At 41.2% G+C, this 12,617-nt stretch overlaps 1 protein-coding gene across 11 annotated transcripts in view; it reads right to left on the reverse strand.

Annotated features, from left to right (window-relative positions):
• ptprsa (protein tyrosine phosphatase receptor type Sa) overlaps window positions 1-12,617 on the reverse strand; it is a 232,428-nt gene that overhangs the window by 175,305 nt on the left and 44,506 nt on the right. For all 11 annotated transcript variants that reach the window (XM_042222769.1, XM_005920890.2, XM_042222779.1 and 8 more), the window contains exon 2: window positions 8,058-8,154. The gene's annotated coding sequence lies outside the window, so the exon portion shown is untranslated. The remainder of the gene's footprint in view (window positions 1-8,057; window positions 8,155-12,617) is intronic.

Raw genomic sequence — 12,617 nt, forward strand, 5'->3', positions numbered from 1 at the left:
AGCTGTGAATTAAGGTTGTGGCCAGACTAAATACAGTACACAACCATGGATGAGACTCCCCGGATCCAATGTCAAAGTCCCGTCTGAAGAGATACTTGCAGATGTTATTCACCCTCTACTCATCATGTCCCATGATAGCATTACAGAAGCCAATAAGCTGATATATGCCACTTCAACAGTAATCCTAGAGACACGTGGGTATAAAATCAAGATTATATGCAGAGAGAATCCCCCATGGAGGAGAAACCTGAAAACCAAAATCAAGTCCAGAAGAGCATTAGTCGATTAAAAGAGGTGCAGAAAGGCCTGGATGGATAAAAAGGACATCAACAAGTCCACCACTGAGTCTCTAAAAACACCCTTCACTGCTAGGCTGAAGAAAAGTAAAACCCAAGAGAACAGAAGGCTTGTTCTCCAAGGACCTATAAAAGATGTACTCCCAGCTGCAAATGCATAATGGCACAAGGACAGACCTACTCAGAGCTGATCAAAGCAATGAGAGCACACAGCAATAATCTATTGCTGTGTGATTTATTACTATTAGTGAAGGTTACTCGCCATACCAATAGCAACTAGATTTTTAAATCTTAATATAAAATGAGTAACAGTAGGTTGACATTAGGCAAGGCTGCACTTTTTGCAGCAATCTCATATAGAAAACGATTCCGCGCATATATAAAACAGGTCCGCGGCTCCGAATCGTAGTAAAGGGACCTCTGGCTAATATGTCAGGTTCCGTGTCGGGCTCATAGCCGAAAACTAGCTTTACTTTGTTGTCTGGGTCTGCTTTGCTAGCGCGTTGAAAGGCTGCTCCAACGGAACTTATTGTATCGGTGGAAAGCGCGAACACAGAGTACAGTCGAGTCTTAATAGCTTACTTACAACTGGGCTCGTCAGGCACTCTTTTTGGCTGCAGTGGTTATTATTATATTTACACGCTTTCATCTCCCGTTTCTGCCCATTGACAGCTCGTATTTTCTACTCTCCTTTTTCTCCCTCCCTCGCTCACAGACACATAACGGGTATGGCAGTCCATTCTCCCTGCAGCACAGACTACACTGCCCATGAGGCTACATTCTTTGTAACACTCTTGCCTTCATATTAAATTCTTTTTAAAAGATATTTCTTCACGTCATTATGAGACGCGAGATTGAGACACAGGCATTAGAGCCTCTTAATGCGTGTTTTGTTTGGATTGGCGTGAAATTACCAAAAATAGAGAGGGCATAACCGAACATATCAAACAGGAAAAGACTGCAGTATAATCCCTTTATTTCAACAAATTAACTGTATTCTGAATACCACCTTTTTAAACGGTAACTGTAATGGAATACAGTTGCTCATATTTTGTATTTTAAATACGTAACGGCGGTACATGTATTCCGTTACTCCCCAACACTGGTGGTTGATTGAACAGTGCACCAAGCTGCTTTGAATTGGTAACCTAACCTGAGCATAGACTGACTATGACTCAAGGTTGGTTTCCCTAATCTAAGAATCTTGGTGAGGAGCTGAAAAGCTCATGACTGACAAGCTGACACATAGATTCTGCAGTGCAGAATCTATCTTATACTCACTTCAAATAAGTATACAGACACAGATCTAGATCCAGGAAAAAAGTGACCATCAGCCATCTCCAATACATGGATGACATCAAGCTATGTGCCTGGAGTGAGCAAACATTGACTCACTGATCCACCTCACCAGGATACATAAAGAGGATACCGAGATGTAACTCAGACTGGATAAGTGGGAATGCATAGTTATGTGCTAAACAGTAAGAATATTGCAAGACACATATGCTTACAAGCCATCAGATAGGGATCTGAAATAGCTATAATAATTATAGCTGAACATATGATGTGATCAGAGTCCACTGATGTCAAGGCATAAAACCTCCTCACAGTGCACAGAGTATCCCACTCAAGTTCCGGCACCCTGAGACTCTACAAGCAATGAAAAGAGGGATGCAAAGGATAAGTGTGTGTTACAACTACAATCAAAGATGAAGCAAGGAGCATAGGTGAACTTATGAGAAAAATGCCAGATCCCTGGATGAAGTGTTATAAGAATTACATAGCCAGCTGAAGACAGATGATAATGGTAATGACTAGGGAATAGAAAATATCATGGAAGATATTGGTTCTATCTGCTAGTGTTAGCAGATGGGGGAAGAGGGTGGCATCAAGAAGATCTACCAGTGGTTAAGAACAGCTTGTGTGAAGGACAACATAGAGGCTCTGACCATGGCAGCACAAGAACCAATGTACTGCAGTCTACTACAGCCCACCTGATCCAAGTTGTCGGCTTTGCAAAGATGCTTCTGACATGGGCCAGCAGGCAATGGCATGATGTAAGAGTCAAGCTTGGATTTTAAAAGTAAGAGGCAGTGGTGGTTGACAAGAAAAAGATAAAAGTTGTCCCAATTCTAGCAGATATTGTCATCAGAAAGAATGAGCTTGAGGAGCACCGCTGCATGGGATCTCTCCTGCTTCCTACTGCAGATTTAAGTTAACTGGCTGTAGGTGTCAATATGAGCGTGAATGGTTGTCTAATTCTGTGTGTTGACTCTGTAATGGACTAGTGACCTGTCCAATGTACTCCACCCTTCGCCTTATTATAGGTGGGATAATCTTCTGTCCCTGCTTCCCACCCTGAACTGAATATGTGGTTGAGGAAGCGGATGGACATATGTCACTAGCTTAGCAATAAACTTAAGGAATTGAGAATGTGATTTCTGGTAACAGTCATCTGTCTTATGTCTGTGGCATGTTTAGTGTTTTTGTGCTGGCATACACAAGTACCTTTAATAATATAGCCCATATACATCTCAAAACACATCTTTGATTGTTTAAAGGAAGGCCTTGCAGAGAGAACCCATTTGATAATTTATGTTGTATGTAGGCATACTTTTAATGAAGTAATATATCATTACTCTGTGTATGTGTAGTTCACTGGGTATATTTCATTTGTATCTATACTGAATGATATTTTTGTGTGCTGTGTTTGCATGTGCCTTTCAATATGCACCACTGTACAGAGGGTACTGTATTTGACTGCTTTTAATGCTTTCAGGTCACAGTGCATGTGTGTACCTTTCAGGGAGTGTTTGTGTATAAGTGTGTGTGTGTATTTCTAAACCGCAGAGAGGCGGGTAAAGCCATAGAGGCCAGTAGTGATGAGTGATGCCAGAGGTGGTTTTCTACCAACCTCTCCGCTGGCTTGCTGGCTCTCTAATGGCCTTCTCAGTGGGCTTACTGACCGACTTGGTGGCTCTCAGTGGCTGTGTCTTCCTTATTTGGTAGTGGAAGGTGGGGGATGGCAGTGGCAGGGTGGTGGATGGGAGAGCAGTGGTACTCTGTTTACATGCAGGGGCAGAAGGTCAGAGTGCCAGAGTGCTATGGACCAAACGCAAATAACTTTAAGACAGTAAGTGAGCAGGCAAGTCATTGCTTCACGGTAGCGACTGGATGAATCAGAGCAGAGTGTGTGCGCATGCATGCACGTGTCAGAGTATTTGAGAGGGAAAAGGTGGATAAGAGTAAACACTTTAGTGAGGGAGGCCTGAGAAAAAAAGGTTTTACTACAGGTAATTTCCACTCACATGGACACACTGTTCTCTCTTTCCCCTCTCTTGCTCTCAGGCCCGGACAATTGAGAGGAGTCAGTAGAAAGGAAATTAAAGGCAACCATCCTTATAGTTTTACTCTTGTCCGCTTGACTGCTTGCATGCCTGCCTGCTTGCTTGCCTGCATTCCCTGGGCAATGTTTATGCTGTGCCCTGCCTAGGACAGAATAGATTCGCCCACACAGCACTGTGCTCTCAACCAGAACCTAAGTAGGTCTGGCAAGTCCGAGCCATAGTCCCATTCACTTGCACTCCTCTGGATTAGGCTCTATATCCTGGGGCAACAGTGCAATGACTGCATTAATAGACCTAGATAGCATCTCTCCATCCCCACCCTAAATTGTATATCCATTTTCTTTGTTTCATATCAGCAGGTTGTTTGTTCTCTTCCATCAGCTTCGTTTAAGTTTTGTTACACAGTTTGGCAAATCACGAGAGACACTTAAGTTTTGAGTGCGTATAGATTCAAAGCCACGGGGGACGTATGAAATGCTGCATAATTATAAAGCCAAACTCAGCATAACAGGTTGCCAGAACTTGTGACAGAGCTGATGATTGAGCGATGAAAGAAATTAAGCTTAACGAGTTTCAGAGAGGACCTTTATTAAAATGCACCACACTGCATAGTTTCACATCATCACTCTGAGGGGAGAATATATAGTAAAACATCCTTCATTTCCAAATACCATGAAATTACACGTGCTAGCATAATCAGATTCATTGCCTAAAAAACTCGAGGTCAATTTACATTTCTTTAAATGCCGCAACAAATAACTGGAGCGTGCATAATTGAATGATGCTAATTCATCACTGCATTTTTTGGTCCACTCTTTATGATGTATATTAGGGTTGTTGCTAGTACAGTAATTGTGTAGTAAAAGCACTGCTGTGAAGAGGATGGTGGCAGAAGGGCACATTATCCAGCCTGTCAGACTACCAGTGCCACGCTACGGATAACACTGCTCTGAGAGAACACAGTGCCTCTTGACGCCAGCTGTAAAGATTAGCAGAGCTTTGTTTAATTGTGCCGCTAACATCCTAGGAGCCACTTAAGAGCTACTGCTCTCTTTTCCTTCGAAACTGTCTTTAAAGCTCAGCCAACAGTTGCTGTTGTCTGCTCATTCAGGTGCAAAGGCCTTATGGATTTGTCCAATTCAGGTACACTTAGAGGAGCTCACATCTCCCTCCTGCTGAGGAAGGCAACTGAATCGGCAACACAGCCAAGCCATTACCGAAACACTTAAAACAGTGAACTGAAATAGATGTCAAAAATTAAACGAAAGACGCCGCATCCAATTTGGGCAAATAGCTGCTGTTGATCATGCAGTTTTAGCCAAAGTGGCCCCACTGGTGGCCCACAGTGCCCGTCTTTGTTCAAATGAAATCAAACTGAAGTGTTTTGCAGCTTTGAAAACAAATAGCTATTTTGTCCAGTTAGATGCTTACTAGGCAAAATAAAATGGCTTTTGATTTTTAAGGCCATTTTCCCTGGATGCTTAAAAATTAGATTTGGTTTATGAAAGACTTGAAGCACATCAATCACTGCATTGTCCTGGTTTCTCACAGCATCATAAACCTTTCACAATTACTTTGTAAACATGTATCCAGGCCCATCGTGTGCTTATACTGTTGAAGTGTGAAACACATTATATATAGCACTAACAAGACAAAAGACTAAAAGGACTGTAATCAGTAGTAAAAATAGTCTAATTTTAGTTAATAAAATCTAAAACCATCTTAGTTTCATAACTGAATTTTCACTTTTGGGATTTCTCTGCAATTTAAGGTGATATTTTTAGTTATGACAAGGGTAATAGGAAAAGTGTAGTGTCCTTGTACTCAGCAGTGTCATAACTGAAAAGCTCACAACAGTAAATGAATTGTCAAATCATTTCCAAACTGTGAACAGAGCTGCTCTCCTCTGAACATCCTATTCCCCCAAATTTATATTAGCATGGCTACCTGTCACTGCAGCTGTCCGTGGAAGAGGAGCAACTCATTCAGAAGATGATTTATTTACTCATTCAAAAAAAAAAAATCACATAAGAAATATTGTATTATTTCTTTAGTGAACACTTTCCAAACATCAATACTGGAATCGACTCAGTCCTTCTGGTACCAACCAGTTCATGGGAGCAAAACAAAACATTTCAGACTGAAAGTAATGATGAGATTAGACCTGTTTTACTGGACAATGTAACAGTTGCTGATTTCTTTTCATATTTAGCTGCTGCTTGTTTTTTTTCCAGCTTTCTTTCATTGATGCTCCCAATCTTTTAAATCGATTTTAAGTAATCAATAATAATAACGCCAACACAGAAGGGTCAGCAATTTGATTGGACTTAGTTTTTGACTCATGCCTTCATTTAGCCACATAGATGCATGGTTGATGCAGGAAGCTGAAACATGAGGAAGACCATTAGATCAATGCAATTTTCTACTAACTACTAATTCACAGAGGACATGTTTTAAAATACAGTTTTTTGTTATGCTGATGTGCAAATGGCACAGTCAGTGGATCTAACATCGATACACACTGTTGTCGCGCTCTCAGTTTTCAGCTTGTTGAGCCCACAGTGGGGGATCCAGATGTGCCATCTTGCCTCCAGAACCTTTTCTGCAGTCGAACGAAGCAGGGCAGCGAGACTTCACTCTCATCGTGGTTTAGTATACCAAATACAGCTGTTAATGAGGCTGGTGGCCTCTGGCAGCAAGGTGACAAGAAGCAGGGGTCCCTGTGCATATGACGAGGGTTATGTCTGGGCTTGCATGTGCTCTGACACCCATTTGTTCATATTCATTCACAGTTTCTGCATGTCTTCTGCTCTGCCAGCAGCACTAATAATCAGGCGATGATATGGAAATAAGAATGTGGTGTGCAGTGTATGTAATGTCTGTGGAGTCACCTACATTTGATCTATCAACTTGAAATTAAACTATTCCCTGACTGGAGCAATAGAGATGAGGGAGTTTCATAACTAAACTGGGGGACTTTTTAAATTTTTTCCTACTGCTGCAATATTTGAATGGATAATATGAACATCTTGAGACATAGGGTGGTGGATCGTGTACAGTTAGAATTCAATAAATGGTGATATTACACCCCAAGAGCAGTATGTAAAAACAGCCTAATGTTCAGCCTTTTAAAATATACTGTAACCGTTTGTAAGAAAGTCCTCTGAATTTGTTAAAATCGGGGAAAAAACGGTCTGAGGCCTGCAGCTGAGATGTGGAAAGACCGACTTATTAATGACTCTAACTACCACTTTGCTTAGTGTGCTGTTGTTGTTTTTTTTCTCAGCCACTCTGTGTATTTGCTAAATGTGCTATCACAATATTCCTAATTTCCTTCAAAGACATCTTGTAACAAGAATACAGAAAATTATGCAATTAGAATTAAATGCAGGCGTTACCTTTAATTAAAGGGGATGAAATCTATAATCACGAGGAAACTCTGTACAGTAGGAACACAAGTTTCACTGAAAAATGCATGCAGAAGCCATTTCAGATGAATTCTGCAGCAAAGTGGAGCAGTGAATGAGCCTGTAAATAAACCCCATTCAGGAGGGTACATTACATGTCTAAATTGATGCGCGATAGCTTCCAGATCTGAAAGTCACCAGCGCCGTTCACTGAATGAAAAGAACTGCAGAAGTAGAGAAGGAGCTCCTCAGTGCCAGTCTGCAGTGACAGGTAGATGATATCTCTCTCAGCCTTAGCACGGCTGTCAGCATGGATGGATGAGCTTAGCGCAGGGTGCACCCAAAGCGTGAAGAAAGATGACAGTTTATTGTGTCATTAGGACGTGGAAACAAAAACACTGGAGTTGGAGTTGAACCAAACTTCAATAAACTTGCACTTGTGCATGTGACTGCGTGCAAAATAAACGGGCAATACTGCGCCCCGATTTGCTTAATTAAACATCATTAGATATTCTATAGTTTTGATTAACTGCTTCCTTTGCTCTGCTTGGTTATCTATTAAAGACAACAAGAAAAAAATTACCTATTATCTTTTTCAATTAGGCCGTTAGGTTAATTTGCCGTAGCCTTGCTTTTTCAGTGATAATTGTTAGTTCGAAACATAGTAAACAACACGGCACCAGCAAACTAGAATGTGTATATCTGCAGTGGTTAAAAAAATGACAAGAGGGACATGAATGGGAAAAACGTATTCACGTGGGATTATGGGACACTGTGACTATCAGAGATTTGTATGCAAAAGCAGAAGAAGACAGAAAAGCAGTGAAAGGTAGGAACACGTGGATGAAGGATGTAGCAGAACAAAAAGAAAAAGGATTTAGAAAGCATGAATTTGTGCCCACCAGTGTAAAATCAGTTATTATGCAGGGTGCGAGGCAGCTTCTGGAAACATAATTGCTCCATCTAAAATGGCGGTGCACTGTGCAAAAATTTAGGGGCCCACTTACCGCTGGGTTGTTTTCAAAACCTTTTTAGCCTCATATCTTCAGCTGCTCCAGTGGCTTCTTTTTCTTCTTCTGCTTCTTACAACTCACTCGCTCGTACCTTTAAAGTAGATGGAAAGAGAGAGAGGGAAAATGACAGAGAAACATTAATGAAAGGGACTACTAAATGAACAACCTCCTCAAGTGGTGGGTGGGGGGATTCAACAAATGCTGTGATGAGTTTCTCTCGCTCTCCCTTCTTGGCCTTTTGTGACCACAGGACGGCAGTTCTCGGGCGAGGAGGAGGCTTGCTGCTGATTGCCTGAGAGCTATGGAGTGCAAATCTGCATGAAGTCCCTCCTGGCTTCTCTTGATCATTTTCTCCTTCACATCTCTAATGAGCCTGGTCCAAATCTGTGGGTGCATGCATGTGCGAATTTGATTGATACTTGTTTTGACATTCACTCGTGCACAACAGGCTACTGCATTTATGGAATAAGTTGATGGTTTTAATATGAAATATAATTGTAGGGATTCATTTTTATTTTTGTGTGTCTGATGACACACAATTTATCCTTCAAGCTGTTTGAAAACTTTACACAGCAAATATTACACTTATGTTCAGGCATAACAAAAAAAAAACATATATATATATATATATATATATATATATATATATATATATATATATATATATATATATATAAAACACCCAGCACGCCCCTGCGGGCGGTTTATCCTTCAAGCTCGGGTCCTCTACCAGAGGCCTGGGAGCTTGAGGGTCCTGCGCAGTATCTTAGCTGTTCCCAGGACTGCGCTCTTCTGGACAGAGATCTCCGATGTTATTCCCGGGATCTGCTGGAGCCACTCGCCTAGCTTGGGAGTCACCGCACCTAGTGCTCCGATTACCACGGGGACCACCGTTACCTTCACCCTCCACATCCTCTCGAGCTCTTCTCTGAGCCCTTGGTATTTCAGATGTTCCTGTACACTATGCCGGCCACTTGGTTATGGCGTTCCATGTATGCCTTGCCTGCTAGCATCTTGCACCCTGCTGTTATGTGCTGGATTGTCTCTGGGGCATCTTTACACAGCCTGCACCTGGGGTCTTGCCTGGTGTGATAGACCCCAGCCTCTATGTCTCAGAGCTTGTTCTCTGCTCCTCTCTCTCTCTTTCTCTGCTCTCTCTCTCTCTCTCTCTCTCTCTTATATATATATATCTAGGTCTCTTATATATATATAAGTAATATATATATATATTAAATGTGCTACCGTATATTGACATGTATTTTTAGTTTTGTGCTTTTGTGAGTTTCTTTGTATTTGGAGGCCTCACTGTAGCCTCACTCGATATTCAGTCTACTCTCAGCCAGGTCTGCAGCTGTGGGTAGCAATACCCATATGGAAAAGATATATATAAATCTTATAAAGTTTGTATCTGTCTTGTGTGAAACTTGTATGAAAAGCATATAAGAGTGAAAACAGATATAAGATCCCTTGAAAAATTATATGATGAAACTTGTATGTTTTGGATACTTACTAAAACAATGTATGAAAGTAATGAGAAAGTGGCCACTTTCATGAGTAAATCATGTAAGCCTTATATGATTTACTCATGAAAGTGGCCACTTTCATGAGTATTCACATATAAGTTTTTACTATTTCTTTTCCATATGGGTAAGTCCACCCTAAGGAACTTCCACTGAGCAGCTGAGGAAGGTTATCTCAAGTGAGAAGTCAGAGGAGCTCATCATTACCCCGTGGGTAGAGACTACTTTCAGCTAACAACATGAATATCATTAAGAACAGCACGACATGGGCATGATCAATATCATGTGGATATGGCAAGTCCTATGTGGACAGCTTCTCCAAATGCACTTCAGCAGTAGTTTTGTACCATGTTTATCAGTGTCACTCTCTTTGTTGGGTATAATTGATTAATAATAGCACTTTAAGGATACATTACAGATTCAATTGTGCTGTTACTTGGGTTACAAAGACAAAAACAAAAGAACAAAAAAAGGCTATTCTCTTTGCTCCCTGTCAATCAGCTGATTTCAGTGCAGGGACTAGGAAAATCTGCAGCTTTTGAGGAGTAGCGTTGCACAAAAGGACAAGAGTGTGACTGTAAAGTGCCAGTTGTGTCCAGGACAGAAGTAACTGCATTACAGTGCTAACACAGCACTGAATCTTTGCAATCAACTTTATAGACAGCATGCTAGCTCAAAGTCGGTGAAGAACCTAGAGTGATTTTAAAGTTAAGTTTTATGGCGATCTCAGCCCAGCAGCCAGAGCCGGATCATCAACAGGTAACAGTGACAAGACTCAGGATTCTCCATTTCTGCCTCTACATGTTTCTATGGAGAAATTGCAGTGGCAATCGCTTTGCTTTGTGTTCACACTTCAGCACATTTTAAACGAACGATCGTCTGTACGTTCTCATTAGGATCTCATTAGGATCGTTGTGTGGGACTGCAGACTAGCGTACATATTGTTAACTACTAATTATAGGCTAAGTTTCAGAGTAAAGTGAAATCAATGTAACAAATTATTTTCACCTGGCAGTAAATAAGTTACAATACGATTACTTATTAAAAGTAATTGTATTGGATCTGGTTGATATCATTGACTGAATGTTAATAGCAGCTACTAGAATCAGAGGTCATCTGATTAGCAACCGTACTACAATATAAATATACCTGTGATCGAGGCATGATGCTGAAATAGAACAGCACTATAAATTATATTTAGAAGTGTTAATCCTTTGTGTAATTTACTCACTCAGAGTCCTCTCAAAACTTTCTGTTGATCTGACAACTTTGTACATTTTTTTTCAAAAGAAAGGATGCCAAATTTCCACTGACTACTATTTGTCCTCATCCTGATGTTATTGACTTCTCTCCTCCTCCCCCACTGTCTCACGAACTGGGCGCTGCCTGTAGACAATCTCCAAGCATCCTCTGTGGGCTTTATTACCTTGACGGCTGACCGTCAACATGCTCCTTCATTCTGACAGGCCACCGGGGTCAGGCTGGCCCTCACTGGCCAATCAGTGTCAACTAACAGGCTAGCTGCAGTAGGAGTCCCTGGTATACTAACTACAGCACAAGGGAGAGTAGAAATTGGATGTGTGTGTAAAAATTTTTTTTTTCAGATGATACTGAGAAACTGTAATGTGTTTGTGTGGCCATGCATATCAGAAAGAGTGCAAAGCGCTTCACAGAATGGGCTTGAAAACAAGTACATAGCATAGTTTTAGTGATTCTGGGGGGAAAAAGTCACATATACAATAAATATGGCTGTTTCCACACATGAGCATACACTCCTGTGTGTCACTTGGAAAAAAAATGTGAGGCCAAATTCTGCAATACTCCCACACGCCTGGCTGCCAAGACGAGCGCGGGGGAATTTGTTTAATGTACAGCATTTATTCACTGCACACACGCTGTTGCACTACCGCTTCCTACATTGCATGAGACACTCCCTTGACCGGGCAAGTTGCCATTAATCAGCCAGAATGAAGAGCTAGTTGTATAGCATGGGAGCTAAAATACATTCAAAGTCAACATCCAAGAAAGTGGGAATCTTGCCTACCATCTTAACAATTGCATGCTCTAAGTGAGAGCGCAACTCTCTGATTGATTCTTTTTCTTTTTTTTTGGTTTTGTTTTTGCTACACAACATGGGTTAAGTTACGCTTTGTCCAATCATGTGGAAAGCAGCTCCGGTTTGTTTTCTCATGACCCTGCAACATATTGGCATTGAATTTAGTCACCGTGCTGAGACAGATGGCCGAGCATCATGGTGCATGGCAAATTGGGAAATGAAAACATGCATGCTCAGAAATGGGTATATGTGGTTTCTTTCCAGCAATGTGGTCACATAGGGTGCATTCAGAATAGAAGAACAAGGAACTGGGAGGCTCTAAGCATCCACATGAAAATAAAAAAAAATGGCAACACAAAAAGAAGAAAAACACAAGGACGACCTACTCTTTGCAAATGTCAACAGGTATGCTGCTTGAAAAGTAAAATAAAAAAGCACACACCTCAACCAGATGATGAAATGTCAACACAATTTCTACTTCCATGTCACAAAAGTAAAGACTATATTTTTCTCTGAATGAAAAAATTATGTTGCTATGGCAGCACCTGATGTCTCTCTTTCCTCACCTTACACTCAGCCACCCACCTCCTCTGCCTCCATTGTCCTCCAGGTATTAAAAGACTAAAAATCAGATCTTCGCTGGGTAAGGAAAAGAAAACAGAAAGGAGAAGACAAATGGCGTGAAGAGAAAGAATGGCAAACGTGTGAGGGGTTAAGTTGATGTAATCAATAGAATGGTATCGGTCAAGGGAGATGAGAACGGGTGGAGAAGGGGACTAAGGTGGAGGATCAAGTCAGATAGTGAAAGGAGGAGTAAGGTGAGATCAGATGAAAAAACAAAGGGTTGAGCGGAGAGAAGTCAAGAGAAATGAGGAAACTAAAAGAGCAGCTTCTACAGTGGGGCAAAAAAGTATTTAGTCAGCCACCGATTGTGCAAGTTCCCCCACTTAAAATGATGACAGAGGTCAGTAATTTGCA

Source organism: Haplochromis burtoni, unplaced genomic scaffold (assembly GCF_018398535.1).
Source record: "Haplochromis burtoni strain Fernald_Lab_line unplaced genomic scaffold, NCSU_Asbu1 Contig_5, whole genome shotgun sequence".
NCBI lineage: Eukaryota > Metazoa > Chordata > Actinopteri > Cichliformes > Cichlidae > Haplochromis > Haplochromis burtoni.